The sequence below is a fragment of the Cyprinus carpio genome, chromosome A1 (genome assembly GCF_018340385.1).
Source record: "Cyprinus carpio isolate SPL01 chromosome A1, ASM1834038v1, whole genome shotgun sequence".
Classification (NCBI taxonomy): Eukaryota; Metazoa; Chordata; class Actinopteri; order Cypriniformes; family Cyprinidae; genus Cyprinus; species Cyprinus carpio.
In genome coordinates, this window is record NC_056572.1 from 27,735,464 (window position 1) to 27,745,744 (window position 10,281).

Below are 10,281 nucleotides of genomic sequence, written 5' to 3' on the forward strand. Positions count from 1 at the left end.
AGGTACGATGGAGAGGTACACTGCAGAGCGAGGGGCCTGAGAAAAAATATGTTCCAGATCTTATTTTTGTAATCAACATTTGTCAAAATCAAATGGTTTATACTGGAAACTCCCGAAAATGCTTTTGGAGGAGGGATCAGGTGATGCATACTTAAAGGCATCAATACAGCTCCAAATTAAGACGATCACTCACTCGGAAGGAGAAGGCTGCCTTGATATTGCTTGTCAATAATTTGTGTCAAGCCCTCAAAGTATTATAACTTATTACCTTGAAAGTATTAAAGTGCGTTACAGAAGAACTGGTTCTGATCTGAATCGGATGTGTATTATTGAATTTAATATGCAACTTGGTCACCTACATGCTGAACACATGCTATACCTACCAACTTCACAAATCAGCACCTGTGCAGGTGTGTGCAGCAATCCAACAAATATTTGTGAATCTGTTGGAACTCCTAGTGGACCGGGACTCCGATCGGGCCCCCCGAAGCATAGTATTCTCGTACTGTACGCTTCAGTTTTTGTGTTAGTGGAGTATTACAAAACTCTACATAAGGAGGTTGTGGTGTTAAAACTAGTCAAGGGCTCTTGGGCCTAGTAAGACCTCTGCTGGAGGAGGAACACTGGAACATCAGCATTTTTGCCAACAGTCAATACAATAATACCATTTCTGGACATTCTGTAAGAATCATGTCTCCTAAAGCAATACTAAAGCCGCAGCCCAGTGTGTGAGGATGAGGTCTGTTTGCAACGCCATGAGTTGTACTCTCCCAATGCTGGAGCAGCATGGATTGGAGGTTTTATAAAGGACATGCTAACTCGCCACGCATAGCCCAAGAAACTTTAAAAGTTCATACACGTGATATGGAGGGAACAAACGAGACTGGATGGTGTTATGACGGGGAGTCTACAGCAGAGTTGAAGGACAAGTCTGGAAAATCACAACAACATTATGATCGGAGGAGAGTGAACTCAGGACTCAAGAAAATTCAGCCAAATACAAGCATGTCTAGTTCGGCAAATGACTATAATGAATTAGAAACTACGTGACATGATGAAATGTTAAAGTAAGCTTGACTACATTTGAAATCAACATTAAAAAGGAAAAAAACTTTAGGCACTTGACGGTTTGTCTAATGGATGATAAGGAAGAAAGTTGGAGTGGTTTGGAGCAGAAGATCCAACAAATGTTCTCCACTAATCTTGGAGCTGGATGGGAAGATTGAAACAGAGCGTGTCCAGAGGATGGGTCAGTACCAGGAGGGTGGAAGGCCCAGGAGAATTATGGTGAATCTGCTACGCCTCAAAGACAAACAACGCATTCTTTCCTCTGCTAAAAAGCTCAAGGGGACTAACATCTACATAAATGAAGATTTCTCTGGGGCTGTGCTTCAGAGAATAAAGGAACTGTGGCCAAAACTTAAAGCTGCTAGTGCCCAAGGTAAAAAGGCAATACTAAGGTATGATAAATTGGTAATTTTGCCTAGAGAGGAAAGGATCCAGAATTAAGACATTTCAGTGTAAAAGTATTATGTTTCTGACGTGTTTGAAATTATATTCCTTATATCACACTAATCTGGACAACCAAAACTAGTAAAGGTTTGGTTTTGGCACATCTAAACATTTGTAGTATGAAGAACAAAATACAAGACATTAATAATTTAGTGCATAAGTATTCAATCAATATATTAGCCCTATCTGAGAAACATCTTGACAGCTCTATTCAAAACTCTGAATTACCAGTTGAAGGTTTTAATGTTTTTAGAAAGGATAGAAATAAATTTGGTGGTGGTGTGGCCATCTTTGTGCAAAGTAACATTCCTTGTAAGTTAAAACAAAATTTAATATGCTATGACATTGAAGCTATATGGATAGAAGTCCATGTACCTTATATGAAACCAGTGCTTGTGGGATGCTGTTATAGACCTCCTGATGCACACTTGGACTACCTGACATGCTTAGGTGAAATGCTTGATAATGTCTCTGATGTTAGTTGTGAACTTTACTTGTTTGGATATATGAACATTGATTGGAATGATGATAGATGCACAAAGAAAAATAAATTATTTTCCTATATAAGTGTCTGCAATTTACATCAAATTGGTTAATGGCCACAAGAATCTTTAGGCAACAAGGCGGGCATTACAACCAACATTACACTATTTACCAGAACTGTGTACTGCGTTGTGGCAACACCATTAGTTTAGTGACCAATCAAGCTCATTGCGGTCACAGAAGCTAAAAGTCCCTAAAGCTAAGCTATTTTTGTACTTACAAAGGTTTATAAGTATCTGCTAGTGAAAGATTGTGGAGAAGTAAAAAATGTTGAATTGAAAAGGATGTGTATAGTGGCCACAACCCAGGAGCTTCCCTGTATGCTTTCATGAGCTTGCCTTCAGATTGTTGATAAATATTGCCCATGAAAAATATTGTAATAAAAAACCATACTGCAAGGTGATTGATTCAACTTAAAAATATGATGAGCAAAGGAGATTGAAAGCTAAACAGGGCTGTGAAAATGAGATTATAGAGGACATTAAAAGATTGTAAATTAAGGAACCAAGTTACTAAAATGAAAAAAAAAAGAAAAAGAAAGAGTACTACAAAAACAGAATTGTCAGTGTTAAACATGATGGCAAAAAGCTTTGGCAGATCCTAAATGAAATTATGGGTAGAAATAGAAATGCATCCCCTTCTTTTGTAGAGTCTGATGGAGGTTTTATAACAGAATCTAAAGATATTGTAGACTATTTTAATAATTATTTTACAAATAAAGTTAGTAATTTAAGAAAGGTTTTTGGAAAGACAAGATTTTTCCAATTACTGTTAACTGATCAAAAATGAAATCATGTATTGATAAAATGTGTAACGGTATTTACTTTAAATGGTGCAAACTGCAGAAGTGCTGGCCCTGTTAAAGTCGCTTCCACACATGTAGTGCAGGCACAGACACTTTGACAGCCTAGTATTGAAAAACCAGCGGTAATGCTGTCCGTTGTGCAATATTTAAGTAGTGTCATAGTGAGTGGCATTTAGAATGGACCCCCAGAAGACTACTGATTGCACAGACTTCAAGCAATGGGATCCACATATATGAACAAATGAACAAATACACAATTTATCATGCCTCAAAAGTCAGGCAGGGTAGCCTATATTTTCCAAAGTTCTTTATAACAGCTAAGGGGTGTAAAACACCCTATTAGCTTTTAAAAATTGACTGTAAACCACAGCTTCACGGGTCTTAATTTTAATAAAACGGTTAGCCTACCACACAACACATAGGCTATATTAAAGACAATATATATTTATTAATAGCCCCTGACTGCCAGTAATAGGTACTGTAACATGCCTCATCTCATTGAGCATTGATATGGGAAATGTTCCCATGTGCTCTTATTATTATTATTATTATTATTATTATTATAAACATAAATATTATTACATTAAACAATAAATCATACAACTGCTGATTTCTCAGCATACTCATTCAAACAAGACCAGTTCATAGCATAGCCAGTTAGCCCATAAGAAGCGTCATATGTAAATCGATGAACATATAGTACCGTACCTGAAACAGTAAACTTTTAAATAATATTCCCTCTGCACCTCGGAAACTTTGCGCTTCCACACACACAAGCACACACATCAAAATTTCTCCGGCATGAGAAGAGCTTATTTTACTAGTGAGGGACGTGGCCTCAAAATGAAGACGCAAACATAACACCAGCAGGGGTCACTCGTACTTCATTAAATACACAACAATCTTCAAGCGAAGTGACTTGTTCACCAATTTAATTACAATACGATGATTTGAGATGGGGAATGCTATAAGAAGCTAATTGTTTTATTTTTTATTTTTATTTTTTATTTTCTAACAATTAAATTTGATTACCACAATAAATTAATGCACAAAGTGTAACCTATAATCTTATTTTATGTAACAATCCATTTCACCGAGTTGTGGGGTTTAGTTGTACAAGAGCGCAGTTTATCTATAGTAGATTTTAAAAACTTAACAAATAATTTATCAGTTAATGGTTAATTATAATATTAAGACACTGAGCAAAAAAAAAAAAGAAACTAATCAACTCAGATGAACACGTTATTCACTTAAGTCAATAGAAAGCTAAGCATGATATTAATTATTATTATTCTTAGAACTATTATTAATATTATAATTATTAAAATACTTATGTTACCATTCCGACATGTCATTACTAATGAAAGAATAAGAAGATCAGAGTACCTACAACAAACATCTAGATATACGATCATTTGATTTGTGTATTTGATGTTAATACATGCCTGGCATGCAAATAGTATGCCAAAATATATTTTGATGTAATGGAAATCACCCATTAAAATGATACAATACATATATGAATTAAACTGATAAAGCAAGGCGCCGGATCGGAGAGAATAATATTAAATAAATGATCGTTTTACTCAAATATAAGATTAAGAAAAATTAAATGCAATGGCAGGGCCACTAAAAATGCTACAAACATTTCTGCAATAAAAATAAATAAATAAATAAAATCTCGTTCCAGATAACAGGCTAGATTTTATAATATGCTGTAATTTACTTTTTAGTAACCTACCCTTTCTCGTTGTTTAAATTCATAACCAAGCGCATCGAACGGTGTAATTCTTCTTGCAGAGCTCTCTGAGATTTGTCCTTCGATCCTAAAATTAACAGACTGGCAAGAAAAAAAATAGGTTAATGTGTTAGATGTTCGTAAGGTGTGGTGATTTGTGACTGATCACTGAGGCGTGCATAACGAAACAGAGTATGGTGTTTGCTGTCACTATTCAGTGTCAATGAAGGAAGGGTGTAGCACAATGCCGAATAATACTGATTTGAATGTCAAGATCGAAAGTGATAGATATTTCGTTACAGCATTTAGTTGCATGGGCTTAACATCTGGGGAAATAAAATCTAATTTTGTGCGCAAGATTAATTTAATAATTCAGAGCTTCATAAAACGCCTTAAAAGCCCTGACTGCCATGTAGCAGAATTGTTTTAAATCCAGCGACGCAGAGACAGATTCAAAAGGCAAATTTTTCCAGTGTTGATTTTCAGGTTACATAAAGTGACGTCCCTGAGTTTTAATTATAAAGGTAAAACTATGAACAGAAGAAATAGTTTCATCTCAGGTTATTACTTGGTTTCATTCTAATATCTCCGCTCTTCTGTTTCGTATAATCATGTTCCCCTTTAATCTTATTTATTTATTTATTTATTTATTTATTTATTTATTTATTTATTCTGTGTACGTGTGAGGTCGACTTCACTTTATTTTTTCCCTTTCATTTTCAAATGAAATTGTTTAGACTATAATTGCTGTGGCAAGTTATTGGTAGTAGCCTACTTTTTAACAAATTCCTCAGATTTTCTCAGTTTAATTATGCCTACGCTTATCTTGTCTTAAAAATGATCAATTAATAGGTTTTCCTGAGCAGATTTTTTTTCAGTGCGGTGGTGATTCATATTTCGCTTTTTGTCTTTTAAATCCATCTTCTAAATGCACGGAAGGAACGAATTGCGATTGTCCGCGATTGTTATATGAAGTTGGCTCGGGATAAAATATCTCAGTAAATTATGAAAAACGTCGAATAAATGAAAACGTTTAGAAATGCAGCGAGATTTGCTTGGAAGCTACACCACCTCTTGATGACGTATGCAACTTTGAGCTTGAATAGCTTTCTACAGTACTTTGAAATACCATCTCATAATTATAGGGTTTCTACAGAGCAGGCAAAGTGAGAATTACATACGCATCAAATGTACAATTACCAGGTACCATTCTCATACAATGAACAAAAAAACTCATACAACACTATTTTTATTATTGTTGTTAGGCTATTTATAAACGTTCACATCAGCATGCTTAACATTTTCACTTACTTTAAGGAGTCGCGTTTTGTTTACACCAGCAACATCCTTAAAAAACAATCTTTTTCTTTCCTTAATAAATTGATGCATGGGTGTTAACACAAAATTACAAAAACTGCTTAATATGCATAGATGCGCATGCAAAAACAGAGATTGTTGTCACACGCAATTCATTGTTTTGCTGTCATGTTTTTTGTTATGACTAGGTTATTATTATAACAATTCAAAGGACTTATGCAAACACATGCCTTTTGAAGAAAGCTGGTCTAATACACAACATCACTGTTTAACATCATAACAGTTATAATTCAAAACTGAAAAATTTTGGCAGGGTTATAAAATCTGTTGTCCACTCAGGCTATTGGTCATGTAATTACTCATGTTTCTTTAATCACGTTTTTTCCGTTTCTGTACACCTGCAACAACGACTTTTCTCTTTACCACACACCACACACACACACATACACACACACACACACACAACACACACACACAGCACACACACACCACACACACATTATATATATATGCAGAAGTGGCGCCCCCAGCTAGGTAGCTAAAGGACCAAAAGGTATAAGCCAAGATTTCACCTGGGATGGGCTTTAGGTAGCTGGACAAAGATGAAACCCCTTTCTGTCCTTTTGGAGTAAAGGGAGCAAGGGGTTATTAGATCGAGTAAGATTGCTTCCATATCGAGCTATTAGACAATATCAAAGAAGTGTGACTTCTAACCCTAAGGTTGTGGATACGAGTCTCGGGCCGGCAATACCACGACTGAGGTCCCCTTGAGCAAGGCACCGAACCCCCAACTGCTCCCTGGGCGCCGCAGCATAAATGGCTGCCCACTGCTCCGGGTGTGTGTGTGTTCACGGTGTGTGTTCGTTCACTGCTGTGTGTGCGCAATTTGGATGGGTTAAATGCAGAGCACGAATTCTGAATATGGGTTACCATACTTGGCTGTATGTCACTTTCATTCAAATTTTAATATCTCATTACTGACTCTAAATATGTGCTAAATTAGTGCTATGAGGACCATTCCACCAAATGCCATTTCTGTTCCCAGGACATATACGTACAAATGTGCATGAAAATTATCTATAAAATACATTTTATTATCAAGCAAATTGTCCTACACATTAATATAACTGCAAATTTAAAATATTTAATTTTAAAAATTAATAAAAACTACTTGAAACATTGAAAACTTAGTGTTTGTTACATGTCCCCAGTCTCTGACACTATACATTTTTAACATGAAATATAATGTTTAAAATCGTTCAGAAATCATTTTTATTTTTGCATTTTATCCCACCTCCACATCAAACACATACATTAAAAAAAAAAACTACAAAATAAATATATAAAATACACAATTTAGTCATGGTTGTCATAGGTCCCCAAGTTGTCATTCCCCCTCTAAAAAAATGGAAAAATTCCACAAGAAACAAAATTTTTAACCGGATATCGCCACATTTGGATCCTTTGAAGGCAATGAAATGACCTAAAGCATGTGGTCTCATTTTCTTTTCTGCAGAATACATGTAAATTTGATGATATTGTAATGATGACTGGGAGCGGCAATCTTACAGTGCTGTCCTGTTACCTAAATCATTTCTTAGATGTCACTTGCTTAAAAATACAAATCTTTGGTAAATCAGTAGAATTTGCTAAGTATCCTCATTATATTAGCATGTACTCCATGTGGCTATTTTATATGTATTTGCTAATTTTATCCTAAAATCTCAATCCTGTTACTTTCAGTTCTGTTACTCATATATAGAGTAACAATAACATGAGTTAGTAGTGTCATCTAGTTTATTGATTTGTTAGTGTAAATATTAAGCTACATCCATAAATCTAGATAAATTTAAAAATTGCATGTTTTCTTCTATGTTTTGGCTTTTTGTCCACACTGAGATAGTGTTTTTGGACAAAAATTATGATTATTCCAGCATTTGTTGTTTTATTACATTCCTGCAAGTATGACAGAAAATGTACTTGCAATAAATGCAATTATGCATTAGACCATAATGGCGTTTGAATGTGACCTGAGCAAAACACTTAAAATGCACCGGCACACATGTATTTCACTATATTAGTGAGAACATCTTTTAGACTTCTATTTTTTAGTTTTTTTTTAATCAGGTTAATGATATTTTCTAATTACTATCATTATTATTATGTTTTATTTATTTATTTTTTATTTTTGTTGTTGTTTAAATATTATCTCATAACCCATCCTCTACCCCTTAACATAGTCCTAAGTATCAGAGTAATAATCCTGGCCTTTTTTACCAGTGAGGTCCAGCTAACTAGTCGATGTTCAACACTCTTCAGGATATCAGTGAACACATTAACTCCTCACAATTGTAATAAAACCTATACACATATTGTGACAGGTGTCCCGAGCGCTCATCAGCATCACCCTGGAAACCGAGCAGTCACACCTGCACCTGCTCGTCATGGGCTGAGCGGCCACACCTGCCCCCCATCAAGCTCCGGCTTTATAAACCCAGCAAACGAACACAGAGGTGAGAGATGTCTCCGCAAGACTTGGCTAGCCCCCATCTTCTATTGTTCTCGCAGAGAGCATTGTGTGACCGCCAGCCCCACCACGCAGGGAGAGCACGGACCCACACAGCCCAGTGCAAGAAGAGGAAGCAGAGCACAGAGTGTTGTGTACTTTTTTACCATCCCACACTTCCCAACAATCCCACCAATAAAATCAACAATTCACTGACGACCCCTCCACCCTTGTGTCGTATTTTTTCACCCCGCCACAATATATGGACACACATTCCTGTTCCTCAGATTCATAACCATGAAACCAACGATTTCTTAATATAAACACCTGCTTGAGGGGGAAACAAAGGCAAGAGTTGACATTTTAACAAGAGTTTTGGTAACAGGACTGAGAAAAATGCATCCATCTCCCAATTAAATTATTAAAAAAAAAATTTATTGATCAGTATGGATTTTGAATAGTTAAACATGTCTATTACTAGATTCACGGATAGTGTAGAACATAAAGTGACTTTTTTGGAAGAGTTACAAGAAGCAAATGACACAACAAGCCATGACTTGCTAATAATTGTTTGATTAATGTTGCCTGCTGACATGAATCTGCATTTTTATCTTTATGTCCAGTCAAAATTAAAGGTAGGCCTTTGGCCCTCTAGCAGTTAATTGTAATGAGTCCACTGAAAGCGAGCGTATGAACCCAAGTGCAGTTTATTTACAAGGTGCAATCCAAAATCCAAACGAACAGACTTGACTAAAACAGACTACACTCACCAACAGCAAGTACATACGTTAAATACACGACAAGGCACAATGGCAAAAACATGACTACTTATAACAAACAATACAGGTCACATGACATGAACAAACCAATCAGAACATGACACAAGGAACAAGAGGAACTAATAGCAAGACAAGAGTGCAAGGGAAGCATGACACTAACAACATGAACCAAACTAAAAAATAAAAGACATGAAAACAATGAACAAGAAACAAAAAAGACCTTACATATTCCCCCCTCTAAGGGCGGCTCCTGACGCCCAAACAAACAAAACCCAAGAAATTCAGGAGGGTGGTGGAGCAGAGGCAGAACAGGGGGATGGATGGAGGGCCAGGCCCGTGAAAAGGAACAAGACCTGGAGTGTGGAGCAATGGCAGGCATGGAGCTAGGAGCAGTGATGGATCCGGATCATGAGGCAATGACAGACAATGGTGCAGAGGGCTGGGGCGCTGTAAAGGGGGGGTAAACGATGACGATTCTCGGGACCCATGACTAAGAGGGGGCCCAGAGAAGCCCCCAATAAAATTGTGGTGCTAAATAAAAAATTGATAGTAAAAATTATTAACTTTAAATTATTCTATTTGCTGTTTCCTGGTGTCAAAAAATAATTATTTGTTTAGGTAACACAAACGTCCGTGGGCCCCTCTCCCCCTCTCGATTATCATAAAATGGTTCAGTCCGCCCAAATTGTATCCAGTAACCAAGGCAACACAAACAGCTTGACTTCACTTATAGCGCCGCCAGATTCTACTTGACAGAGGATGTGAAAATGCCTTAAAATCTGGAAGTCAAAAACGTAAAGAGAAAAAAAATAAGAGAAGTGAAATAGGCAAAGGGTCGACAGTATGTAACCCAATATTTCACAAGAAAAGGTGGGTTTGTAAGTAGGCCTAAATTGTTAGTGGACCGCCCGTGACAATGATCGTAGCCTACGGCACTTTTCTGTGCGTACGCACGCTTTGTACATGAGGCCCTAGGTCTCTACAGTAGCATTTTTCGATAAGTTAGCACGTTTTGATAGAGCAGGCCGTGGGCAGCGGGTGCACGGCTTTTCCTCACATGCAGCCGGTGTCGGCATCTTTG